Source organism: Solea solea, chromosome 18 (genome assembly GCF_958295425.1).
Source record: "Solea solea chromosome 18, fSolSol10.1, whole genome shotgun sequence".
Lineage (NCBI taxonomy): Eukaryota > Metazoa > Chordata > Actinopteri > Pleuronectiformes > Soleidae > Solea > Solea solea.
Window position 1 is genome coordinate 2,993,605 of NC_081151.1, and position 14,410 is coordinate 3,008,014.

Sequence of the window (14,410 nt, forward strand, 5' to 3'; positions counted from 1 at the left end):
AAAGCAAGGTGGAGGAAGGACCTCAGCGGAGCGCCACACGGTTTCATAGTGGACGATCAGAGCAGCTGTCCACGTCATGTGACCTTTTAAACGCAAGTCAATCAATAACGATCAGGTACAACTTTACCTTTGTATCTGTTGTGTTTATTTTATATCGGAGAGCAACGCTAATCTTGATGCGTTGTGTACAATGTAAGAACAATAAATGTGCTTTGACAATGAAAAGATGAAAAGACAAACAACTGGTACATGTGGAAGGATGAATTTCATTCACTCACTCACCTCCCAGCTGACATAAAGCAAAAGGCGGGGCACACCCTGGACAGGTCGCCAGTCCATCACTTTTGTGAGAGACAAACTGCCACTGTCTCTCACACATACAGTGTGTCCAATTTGATTATTATTATTATTAGCAATGGATTTTTATCTTCCCTGATGTTCACGGGCATATTCCAAGATGACAATGCCAGGATTCATCGGGATTCAAATTGTGAAAGAGTGGTTCAGGGAGCGTGAGACATCATTTTCACCACAGAGTCCAGACCTTAAGCCCAGTGAGAATCTTTGGGATGTGTTAGAGAAGGCTTTGTGCAGTGGTCCGACTCTTTCATCATCAATATCTATATCCCATGGTAAAAAATGAATGCAACACTGGACGGAAATAAATCTTGCAGAAACTTCAAAGCTAAAGGCGGTCCAATTACATTGATTGTATCACTATTACTTCCCTATTTAAAGCTAATACCATGCTATAAGTATAATGTTAATTACTGTGATCCAAAGCTTTACCAATAAATCATAAAAGGCACTAAAATGTAGCTTTTATTACTTTAAATGCCTTGTGCACATCATCAATGGATATTTAATGCTCATATCTCTATATCACTGAAAAAAGGCCAATTTAAGTATTTTGTTGTCAGTTCTTGAAGAACAGTTTGACTTATTATGCACCACTTTTTTTTACATCACTGTATTCATGCGCTGATGAGTACAGAGTCTGAAGAATACTCCTATGTATATATATATACACCTCTTATATCAACAGTTAGCGTGTTGGCATTTTTAAGGCGGATGAGACAAAGTATCATTTATTTGACAAACTTGTTTTTCAGTAAACTCTGTGTTCATGCCTGGATAAGTGACAGCATGAATTAATGGTGAAAACATCCAATCCATACTGAGGTCTCATCCTCATCCATGGATGTTTCTTCCTCTCTTCAACATTCACGTGGACGATCTCGAGGTCTGACAAAGCAGTCGCCTCCACTTTGATGGCACAGAGCTAACGGGTAGGTCAGGAGAATCTAGTTTCTCTATTTGGCGTTGATGGAGTGCTAAAGGAAGATTGATTCCCTCAGTTTCATCATTGCAGGTGTTTGCCTTCACGACGAGCGCTCCTCGACAAGCAGTTTCTCATTACAACTCTGGTGAGAAAGGAAGACCTTCAAGTCTGCTGCCTTTCCGACAATGCTCTGAAGGGTGTGTAATTTTGGAGACTAAATTTAGGGGGGTAGGCAAATCAGTTTTTATTCGAAGCAGACCTCACTCAAACGGAGATTCACCGCACTGTGGTCAGACTTCAGACCAACTCATTACTTGCCTTTTTCATGTACAGACTGCTGCAAATCTCCGATCCCTCAGAACACTGCTGGAAAAAAAGAAACAGACTGTTGTTGATTTTGTTTTCATCTTTGTGGGAGGCTGTCGTCTGAATAATGTGCACACTGACGGGGAAGCAGCTGATGGGTCATTTGTAAGCAATGATTTTGTCTAAGCTTGCTCTGCACCTCTTCATAGAGGTTGTGAGCAACTTTAACCAATAATGATTTTTTTTCTCCCCCTTTTGTAAACAGCTCCTTTGTTTAAAACTGTTTCTAATCATCTCACTTGTAAGTGAATGCTGCACAGCACCCTCAGAAGTGAAGCCTTTAGATCACACTGAGCAGGTTAGATTTCATCATTAGAGTTAATCCATCAACAATGCCAGGATAGTGAATAAAGCCAGAGTAAATGAGTGTGTTTGCTCTGTCTCGGGGTAAATATTAGTTTGTCCAGATAATGCTACGGGGCTGCTGAGGGCTTCCACAATGCTTAAGTTACACCAGCGTCTGCTTCTTTTTTTCTTTTTTTCCACCAGAGGAATGGCTTCCTACTCTTTCTTCTTTTTAGAAAGCCAAACATCAGTAGCAGTCTCAAGTGGCTGAAAGTTTTAGTTGATAATTCAGTCTGTCACTCAGACTCACAGTAAGATTAATGGCAGGGGAACTCCTACCTGGCAAACACCCCACTCCATCACGACAGATAACTTACTTTGAGAAGCTGCTCAGAGCGGAAGTGCAAACTGGAGCTTTACTTAATAAATGTAAATGTTTACAACGTATAAAACGGGTCATATGGAGTTCTGCGAGGTCTGTTTGTTATTAAGAGTGTAAAAAAAAATAGAATAGACACTCTCAAAGGTTTAAAAGTCACATCACATATTACTTCAGGACGTTAAATAGTTTTATGTGTGGGATTTCTCATTTGGAGGCGAGTGGTGTTAAATGAAGTGCTCAGTAGGAAAAGGGAGCCCTCTACTGCCGAGTCAGGTCAGCATACACACACACACACATACACACACACACATTCCCTGGAATTATGAAGCAGGAAGTGTTTGCTGCTTCATTAGGTCAATAAGAGTGCGTGAGCTGCACGCACATCAAATATTTTGAAAGACATAGAACAGACACAGAGACGTCATGACTCTGACAGGCTGCTGAAGCATTCGGACTTTTGGTAATATGTGCCTGAGAAATTAATAACCTTGCTTTCTAACTTAAACATGCAGCCACTCGACCATGAAAGTAACCAACAAAGATCAGCTCCAGCTAAACCACACTGACGCACAAGCTGCTGTACGAACAACTCTTGCAGATTTCCAGCTGCAAGATAGGCAGGGTACTCAGTAATGGAAAATATAAGGTCTAGATATGATATTCACACAGATAATGGGAGCGCCATGCTACACTGCATCCAAAGGGAGTTTGGCGTGTCTAAATCCCCGTGGCCCTGCCTTGATCTTTTGTTGCATCTGTGAGGTATTTCATGTTTATTTGTTATGGGATGTTGGGTGATTTCATGTCCTTGCGAGTGTGTTCTATACGAATAACTCATTAGTCCCTTTCTTTCTCTCGACGGATACCTGAGAGACTCTTTGAAGTTGTGTTAATTGTAAAAGAACGTGCAGAAAAATGTCAAGCGAGCCAATCTTAGATGCTACCCAACGATCTCGCCTCGTCGACTGCCCCTGAAAACCCCGCTCTCGCCTCAGACCCCGCCGATAACCATCTTTAATGAATAGCCGTGTGCTTGGAGGAGTGCTGGCTGATAGAGATCATTTCAGGAACAGTGGGGTTCAGGTCTCAATAGCAATCAGGGAATTCCATCTTAACCACTTGGATGTCCTCCATAATGCCACACACTCTGAGATTGCTCTCGCAATGGACCTACACCAAAATAAAACCTGGCACCAGCGAGACATTCTTGCCCAACTCAACAACTCCGAGTCTGAACACCGCGGCCCCCTCCCAGCCCCGGGAACTATCTTTCGATGTGAATGCTGACTCTTTGTTGGAGCGTTCTGATCTCAGGTGGAGATACCGTGCAACTGGGCTGGCGACTGGATGCACAAGCACAGCTCCCACAGAGTGCGTCTGAAAGGCCCAAATTGAGCCCTCCCCCCCCCGCCCCCAAACTCCGGGGAGAGTCCTTATCGTCGGCAAAATCCAGAGTAGACTGTGTATAATTTGCAAAATACTATGCTGATACTGCAAATGAGGTTTAATAGCTGTTGAGGCGCAGTTAAGCTTCATAATGTAGGTTTGTGGTCCTTGATAAGAAGCAGCAGAGGCATTTTCCCCTAGCAAAAAAAAAACAAAACAACAACAGAGAAACGTCAAGGCATCAGTCGTTGGGTGTCTGTCACACTTGGCTGACATTTGTAGGATTGCTCATCCTGTCATGTCAAAATAATTAGACATGAACAGCACAGTCAATTCTTCTTGCCCTGGGGTAGAGATGAGAGCTGTAATTAGTCAGTCCCACTCTGACAGGCTGTCAACCCTTCTACTGTGTGTTGTAACACACTGCACTCTGTTTTCTCATTTCTAGCCTAACCCCATAAAGGCGAGTAATGAATTGAGACAAAATGACTTATTGCTGTGATCATGGCTGATGCTTTCATCGCTGCAATCAATCATAGCGAGAAAATCTACTTTAAACTGCTGAGGAACACGTCTGGCATATACCTGAAGTTTGGACAATTATAGGATTACTTTGCAGGGATCTCTCTCGTTTGACAAACTGAAAAATAAAAACAGATTTTTCTTCTAGTCCAGCCCGATTTTGTCAGTTAGTTAGCACCAAATACAATGTCCCAAGGCTAATGGAAATGGCTTTAGTTGTGCAAACATTTGTTCATAATCAAAAACATTTGTCAAAGGGAAAATTTGACCTGTTGTAAACAACAAAAGTCTGTTAGTGGTGCAAGATAAAAAAAAAAAAAGAAAGTCAGGGGATCACCAGTGTCATCAGGATTCATCCTTTGGGACCACAGATGTCTGTACACAATTTCATGGCAATTTATACAGTGGTTGTTGAGGTATTTCTGTCTTAACCAAAGCGGTGGCCAAACCAACAGGCAGACTGACATTTCCATCCCTTGCTGCTTAGGCCTGGCAAAAAGCTACTTATTTGTGCATTATTCTTTTTAGCATTTCAGTGGTTTGCATTTAAATCAGCCCACTCTTTCCTTCCATTTAACTTAAATAAAAATGCTATTATTAGGTTTCTCATGTATCCGTTAGCGGCTGGCTTATCTGTGAAAAAGGCAGGTAAAGCAGGAGATGAGACGCTGCTGAGAGAAGAGCTTTATCAGGTGTGACAGGTGCTGACCTGCCCGACACAGATCTTCTCACTTCTGCTTTTACAGCTAATGATGGTTTAGGTTAAGTCTGAACGGCTAAACTTAATTCCACTGATCCAAGTTTGTCTCACGCTTATAAAGCAGTAGCAAGGATTGATGAGAATGAATTCAAATCAAAACGTATCCTCCTCTTTTTGGATAATGGGGATGAAAAATTGCTTTGATAGATTATCCGTTCAGAATGAGCCACTTTGAGCTTCTATGCGACCGGAGATAGGCCTGAGCAAACACATTCCCATCCGCTAGTGAAAATGGATACGGTGTTGACCTGTCCAGCCACACAAAAGACATTCTCGGTGCTCAGGTGAGTAACCCTCCTCCAGTCTGAAATCTCTTAACCAAATATTGTGAGTGTCCCTCTTAGCATCCCAGAGTCTTTGTGTTTACCTTCAGATCCGGAGGATTAGGAGATGAGCACTGCGTGTAGGTTGAAGACGTCCCATGTTCTGAGGTAAATGCAAACATACGGTCCAATATGTGAAATGTGGATTAATTAAAAACGTGTATAATTTTAAATAAAAGTGTCACATGTGTTTAGATCTTCCACCCAAATCTAATTTCTGTGCATCATAACCGTGTAGGCCGGCCCTCTGACTTCAGTTCATATTACATATTCAACAATTACTGCAGTAAGTTGGATTTAGTTTTGTAATGACCCAACCGAGCTGGCCTGTACTTCAGTGCTGCACATGAGCCAGATGGGAGCGAAGATCCTCCTCTGTGGCTGAACAATGGAGCGAGAGCCAAAATGAGAATTAAAGTAAACTTCAACATGTCAGCAAGTCCTCATATCATTTATTTTCCACTGGTTTGGATGGATTTGGCAAAGATGGCTGCACAATGATTTTAAAGAAGTCTCAGGAACGTGTACATGAGCTCTCGTGTGCTCAGCCAGTGTTTTTTTGGAACAGCTGGATTTTTATTTTTATTTTTTATCCGACATATTCAAACACTCCTTCCTCATCCGTGTGATGCAAACCGTAAAACCATGTGACTCAGTGGCACTCTGAGCCTATCAAGTCTTTTTTTTATGTCCAAACTTTTCAAGGGCCATCGACAGTTATGCGAAGCAGCTCAAACGGAGTATTGTGTTTTGCATACCAATTAAAGACTTCAGTTGAAAAATGCCACCCATGCAGGAGCAAGCATGCATTTTATCCCTTTCACCCCCGTCAGCATCTTTCTTTTTCTCAGCCAGCGCAAAACTGCCAAAATGTGCTTTATCCAATCTCAACAAATCTGTATAGGCTGTGGTCCAACTGGTTGTGTAGGGTTTGTCCTACATGGGGGCACATTGACTGTGTGCAATGGAGGGAGGTATCTCAATCTACGAGACATCCACATGGGTGGTAAAAGAGAAAATGGAAGTGGTATCCAGGCTCAGTCGTTTGCAGACTAAACGACATACTGCAGTTTTAAAAAGTCATTGTCAAAGTGAATTTATATTCATGCATTATTATTATTATTATTGTTGTTTTGGGCTAACGCCTGTGCTGTATTTAAACCTTAAAGCGATTGCTCCTCAGCTCTCTCCAGCTGCTGACAGTGCAGCTGTACTCCAACACTGACCTTGACATCTGTCTCTATAGGGGAGCACAATAGTCTGCGTATTTGCTGCCACTGACCCTTGTTGTCAGACTCAACACAGATGGAAAGTGTCTGTCTGTCTGTCTGTCTAACAGCTGCCCTCCAGAGGTGACCACAGAGGATTGTTAGCACTTATCTGTTCACCTGATATCATCAGCAAAAGGATTTTTTCCTCAAGATAGATAACCCGATTAAACCTGCAGGAGCCAACGCTGTCCAAACGTCAGGCACATACCGCGCTCGTTCACGTGCAGCTGACATGACGTCCACAACTGTGTCAAACGTGACTGAACTGTTCCGTAGCTGGAGTTAATGCCGTACCTCCAGTGGAACACTGTGTATATTTTATTTTTATTGCCTCATACAAGACAGAGTGACCAGATTTAGTGCTTGTATCTGTTAGAACACACCAAGCGGTCAGTGTTGTGCTGCAAATTTTTTCCTTTACTCTTGCGGTGAGCTCTTTTTTCCAAGGACATTTAGCCTAATCCACTTCAGCTGCCTTCATTCAGAGTTGGTAAAAGACGCCCCGGCACAAACTCTCTCTGTGAAACTGTGAGACTGGTTTTCATAAAACTTAAATATCTGTTAAGAGTCTCGGTAGGAGCCACATTTATGAAATGATGAGTAACATTTCCTTGTTGTCGCTTGTGCCCCACGCCGCACTGTGAGACGTTGTTGCCACAGAAAAGACACATTTATTTTGCTCTTTGAAAAACACAGTGCACGGGATGCAACTTAATCGCTCCATCTTTATTAACGTAACATTGTTGCTCCCAATAAAATGATACATATGAAGTGCAGAAAGTAAAAGAAAAACAGATGAAATGCCACGTCTTCATGGAATATTTTTATTGAATTATATAGCATATTTGAACAGAAATGAGATAAATTAAATGCTTGATTTCTGCATACATGGAAAAAAGAACTAGTAGCAAAACATTGAAAGTTTTTGTTTGAGTCCTTTCTCCCAATCCCCATTTTTCTGTCATTTTTCATTTTAGAAGTGTTAAATATACACATCTATTGAAGCAAAGAACCTCCTTTTCAAAATAAGCAAATTATGTGGCATCTTCATCATTTTGGCGTTGGACATTTGGACGGTTTTATTCCTTTGTGCCTCTTTCTGTCAGTGCACTCTCTCTGCAGCGAGCTGGGTGCAACACTGCTGGGTATTCTACCAGATGGATACTCGGTATGAATCAGGTCTAAGTTTCAGCCAAGGACTGAATGTGTGTGTTGGACTGCACATTGCATATCTTAGGACCACACAGGTTCCATAAGCACGTCTAAATCTCTCTGCTGCCCTCTATCTTTGTCTGAGCATCTCCCTCAGGGATCAGGGTCATGAGTTCAATAACAGCGGGGAACCCGCGCTTAGACGAACACATGCTGTCGAGCTGCTAATTATCCTTCAACATCTTTTTTCCCTAGTGATGCAACAGAGATGAATTACATTTTTACTTATAAAAACAAATTAAGAAAAGAAAACACAAAAAAACTCATAAATGAGGGACACATTATAGGTAATTCCATAAATTCAAAGTTCTTACCAGGTCTGTTAATGATCCACAACAATAGCATGCCACCCCAACCTTCCGCCTTTCTCGTATTATCTCTATAGTGTTTCAGCAACTGTGGGAGAAGAAAACTCAGCAGTGTGTGAAACGGCCCCCCAGCCGGCGCTTGGACACCAACAACAGTGATCCCTGCTCCATCGTATCCCTGCACAAATATACAGACAAACTGATGATTTCATTACCTATGGAGCTCGGTGTCTGGGCAGTGAGGAAGGCACGAGTGATCTCATCCGACGTGCCGAAGCCCCACCATTATAAACGAGTTTGTCATACCACCATGGTTGGCCATAAATGACCTCACCAGACGTGCTGCTGTAATAAACTAAACTAATAAGAATGTGCAGGAAGGAAAACACGGCCCGCAGCGAGCGCGGCTACTAAGACACAAGAGCGGGGCTGCCTTCCAAACATAAATCTCTGCCGTGATAAATCTCAGTGGAGGGCTGTCACTTGGCATGTGTAAGGCAGGAGTAGCCGTGTGGTAAAAGGGGACACACAGCCGAGCCTGGACATCCGCACTCCTGTGAAAAGAGACTTCCATATGTACTTGTACCTTCTGTGGCCCTTTAACCTGGAACAGATGTCATCAATAAATACTCGTGACCCATGGAGGCATTCCAGCGTGTGATCGAGGCCTTTTTTTTGACGTGCCTCGCTGGTCAACACCTGACTAAACTGCAAGGTTTACGTTACAGATGTGTAAAGCCTCTTTCTGTGTATTCATGGGCATGGGTCCTCGAGAAGCAGGGATACTTAAAAAAAAAAAGAAGGGACTAATTGGGGAAAGTAACAGCTTAGCTTACACACACTGCCAGCTCCCGTGGGAGCGGTGCGAGCTCCGCTACAAACTGCCTCCCGTTACAAAGGTCTGCTACTAAGTCCTGACCTATGGCCCCCGCAACTCTAATCTTTCCACTAACATCTGTACGGAGAGATTTACATGTCCTCGTGTGACGCGGTTTCAGTTTTCCGTTGGCTTCGAGGCCGGGATTGGTCGGAGAAAACGTGGCATTTTCTTGTCTTCTGTTAGACACGCAAGGCTTAGCATGTGTTAACACTGTGAGTCAGCGTCAGTGTTGTGGTCCACCATCACAGTCATATGGGCCAGTCTGGAGTTGCTGTTTCTTGTCATTTATTTAATCTCGGGAGATGTTGAAAGATCTCACAAAGAGAGGTGCTGATGCTGCACGTCTGCACGACGTTTGTTTTGATTGCTAATTAGATTTAGGAAGTCGTGGCGACTCTGAATCTTTTAGGCAACTACTTACACGGCGGGGTCACTGGGAAGTCCTTAGTGAGGGTTGAACTGTGATGCTCGCTGGGCTGCGTCTGATAACCATCACAAATGGTGCATTAAAGAGGACACACATTTCCACATAAAGTGACTTCCATTCCTCTCGTGCAAAGGGTGGTCTCTCTTTCCTCAGTCTCACGCGGAGGTTAAAGACGTGTTCACATGCTATCATACGACCAGCGGGTCGGATAAGTACGATAATCTATTCAATATGTAAAATGTTTGTTTTGTGGAGGGACCTAAAACAAACTGAAGCGATATTTACAGAGAATGGCAGCCAAATATTCTGGCCATTTCCCAGACATTACTGCTCCCTCATTTATCTTCTATTCTCTTGAGCAAAATGTCAACAATGAAACTAATGTGTCTGAAGCCTTCAGGACACGCCATAAAAGTTTCGACTTTATTTTTGAGGATCTCACAGACCAGCTTAAAAAAATATGTCCCTGAGATATAGATTTGCCTCTCTTAAAATAAAGTACATTATGTGGATATTTATTGCTTTAATTCTGATTAAGTAAAGGAAAAGAAGTTTAAGATGACAAAATACTCAATAATGCAAATTTTAATTAGGGATAAAAATATGCCAACTTATATTGCAATTCCATTTAAGTAATACTAATGGAATGCAAGATCAGTAATATCTATGCAATAACTTGGTAATGAGAATTATGAGTGTAATACATTCACATGAAAATGTTTGTAAATCAAAATTCATAATTGCAGTATCATTATTGAGTTGAAATTCATATTTATTGATATTAGCAAACTATTGCTTGGTGATTACTGTAGAAATAAAAAATGTCCATAATATTATTTCCTTATTTCTAAAAGATTGTCACACTATCACCATATTATTATTATTATTATTATTATTATTATTATTATTATTAATAATAATAATAATAATAATAATAATATTATCAACATGAAGTCAAAGTGCTCAAACTATTTTCAGGTCACTCATTTTGCCAAAAGAAAACACTGCTGTAATCTCTCATCATCCCATGTTTTGCATGATTTAAGTATTCCAGTGCAGTGCCATTCACAACCAAGACCAATAAGCAAAACTCAGAACAAACAAAAATCTGAGGAACAGCTAATTACATGCGGCTCATTAGTGGTGAACCATTCATACCTCTGCGGCACTCTCTCTATTCATTTGTTCCATTTAAGACAAGATCCTGAAAACCAGTGACCACATAAGATCACCACCGATATCAAAAATCGATCATCAACAGGAGTTTCTGTAACTTAACCATCACTCACAACAACTTCATGAAAAATGGCATGCCAGTGCAGGAGGAAACTTTGGTGGTCCGTGTAGTTGGTGACTATTAAAGCTGCATTATTTTTCTTCCTTGTGACCCTTGGAAATGTCTACAAGACTAAGATGCCCTCTCTTAGAAATCGCAGCTGTGCATAGTTACATAACAGGAAACAGCTGTCAGAGGCAATCCCAGTGTCTGGCTGCTTAGGTCGGGCTCTGGACTCCTGTACAGGTTCTGCTGTTTGTTTTGAGAACACGCTGGGTTCTCGTAGCGGCGTCCTGGAGTCAATGGACTGAAGGAAGTCCAGGGTTCACAGAGAGATGCTGCGTGTCCTGGACGGCGGAATATCTGCGATGAATTTGCTTAGAGTTGCGTGCCATTCAAATTTCTGTCTCCACCTGTACTGAACCAGGGAACCAGAGCTTATGATAGAGAAGAATTTTGATCAAACATCTACAAAAGTGAGACCGTGTTAGTGGCAGATGTACCAAAACTACAGTAATAAATATATGGTTAAGCTTACACAATAATAATGGGTTTTTTCTTCACATTTAGGCACAATAAAGGTTAAAATGAGTATGTTGTAAAGATTAGAGGACCATCATTGACATGGTTACAGGGATATACACGACCAAATAATTCAATTAAACCAGATAAAGCTCCTCCTTTTACTCTACATACGCTGCCACTGCAACGTCCTCCCTTTTCTCCCATCATAATAGGCGTACTGCACAATTACTGCACTATATTCAACAATTATAAGTGACTTTGAACCGCATAGTATCAGAAGCAGCACTCGCAGTCATACACCGTTCCCAATGAACAAATAACCCGTTGTATTTTGGGATTAAACAGGTTTTTTGGGTGCAATGCACAGGATTTTGTTCAGGCATCAGCTTCAAGCAGCAACGTGCTAATTTCTTCCTTTGGAATTTGCAGTGCTGCCAAAAATGCAGACAGAGTCAGCAACACTCAAACAAACTGACATCGTCCTGTCATTAGCAAATCTCAATTTTTATATCTTGGGAGAGTGCTCGATATTTTTCATTTCATCACATCATTCACTCATCACCGAGTTTACAATAACGGACCAACGTGAAAGATACAAATTGTTTGTCTAAGAAGCAGAGCCCTGGTTTGTGTGGTACTGGATCTTCATTCACCAGGTGCAACGAGCACAACTTCTGGTTTCGTTGTGCAATGTTTAAATAAGCGTTTGTGTTTGCGGCCGAGTTTGACAAACCAACTTGTGATTATATTACATCCAGGGCCATTTCTGTCTTAGGGGGTTTCCAGCTATGCAGTCATTGCATTATCCTGTATATAGTGGATTGTACAATTTAAAGGGGTTATCACAAAATTGTTGTTGTTGTTGTTGTGGAGCGATGTAATCAGCTGTTCCCGGGGTGTCCACCATCAGCTTGGGGCCCCAGGTGCCTTCCTGTGTCTGTGTGTTTACAGCCAAGTGCCAAAAGATGCTGATGCAGCAACAAACTACAGCTGCTCGAGGAACAGTGTTTCAACTTATCTGGATAAAGATGTAACATAAGTGAAAAATCACAGCCAACAAATAAAATAGATAAGTAAAATAATTGTACAAACATTGTAGTAGACTGAACACCAAAGTATTAGTGCCTATAGTTTTGATTATTTGTTGGCATCATACATTAATACAGAGTTAATGATTCATCACATTAACTGGGTCCAATCAACATTTTTAAGCAGGGATAATTTTATTCAGGAATAAAACAAAGACACTGTAACTTATGTCTTTGTAAAAGTAACCAAGTGCTGCTCCTGTTTAGATCAAGTCTCATGTTCCTTTCTTCTTCCTTTGTCTGGCATCAGTGCACATTCATATTTTAGCTTTTAAAGCAGAATTATACATATTTGCGACACTAATGTTTAAGAATTTAAGCTACACAACAGATCTATACGTTTTTGTAAACGTGGCGTCCATTATGTGCGATGAAGAACTCCTAATGAGAGCTGACAATCAAACCGCTGTGTAACGGGACACTGTACTGTACACAGTAAAGATTCTCCGTCTCGTTCCACCCCGAGCAGCTTCAGCACCTGATCAAAAGTCTGCAGAAGGTCATAAAAATTCCTCACCTTCAGTTAAATTTATGGCACCACTCATTAGGTGAAATAAAACAGATTAATGCAAGTGCAATTAAATGTGACCTATGGGTTTTATAATGAAGTGGAGTCTACTTAAGCATGTCTTTTCCATTCTCCCCAGCCATCCTGGAGCTCACATAAAAGTCTTTTTAGGAAGGTGGACACTGGAAACTGCGCTGAGGGAGGTTTTACTGGTCTGGGTTCTGTTTGCTACCTTTAAATTCAGCAGCTTGAAGGAAGAAGCTGCATGAACCTCATATTTGTAACACTCATAATGTACTTTTTTACGTCTGTGCTGCAGCGCTGTCCAGATCAGAGGCTGTATAGAGTTAATTCCTTCTTTTTAGCTTTAAGTGGTCTGTCCTGCGGCCTCAAGTGTCAGTGCAAGATGTTTCTGTTGATCTCGAGTGTTAGTCCACATCATGCTCTCCCAAAGGGACGGGGTATTAGTTCAGAGAAAAAGGAAGCCACTACCTCATTATGCTGCTAATTTTAGGCACCAGCAAAAGATGTTTGGAAACTCTTGGCCCAGATTCCGAGAGCTGAAGTAGTGCCCACTCTGCTGGCTTATTCCCGCGGGTGAAGCAGGGGTGATTTTTGTACTTGAGAGAGCTCAAAGAAACAATTTACAACATATACACTGGGACTTCAAAAGTGTCTTATCGGAGTCAGGCATCAAATGTGAATGATTCCATATGAAATAGCAACTTTCTGTTTACCGTAATTAGGGGAATATTTTTTCCATTAGGGGAGTGAAAATAAATGAACGTGGCTTTGGTTTAGATGCCGACGTGAAGCTACACACACACACACATTGTACTTTTCTCCTATAATTTCAGGTTGTGGTGCGGGAAAATTAAAACAGCAGAAATAGTGTAGTTGAATGAATTTATCAGTGGTACATTTCATTTTAATCCTGCATTAGTGAATTTAACAAAAGCCATATGGTGAACATGAGTGTTTAAAGTAAGTCTCCACCACATTCTGACAAAACATTCAAATTTAACAGGGTTCATTTAGTCGTTGCCAATATACTGGTGTGCTGTAACACTTGAATCATTTTTTTTTTATTAATGCACATATTATTTTGTATAACCTATTCTTTCCATGCAGTAAAGTAGTGTGTGTGTGATTCTTGAAAGCAATACAAAGCAAACTACTCTTTGCTTTGTCCATACAAACTAATGTGAATGTTTACATGTTGCATTTAAGTGAAACATCTAAAAAGCTTTGCTCAGTCATCTATTTATAGAGTGTTGGAGGGAAATAAAAACTTGAAAAGCATGTCGACTGTCAGACGTCTCTTAAATTCTGGTGTCGGCTCTGTTTCGACCATAAACCTGATGGCAGGAGCTGTGGGGAGCGAAGCAGAAGCCTTAACCTGACAAACTCGCAATAAACATGACGGCTGAAATAACCGACACATGGACAATGTTTTCAAGACGAGACGTGTGGCACCAGGCCTCCAAATGTCTATGCACAGGGTGTTACTGTATCAGAGGACATGTTTTTAATCCAAAAATGGATTAAAAAATATAAAAAAAAATATGTGGAGAAAGGAAATGACGGCAAATAATGTCACAGTATTATC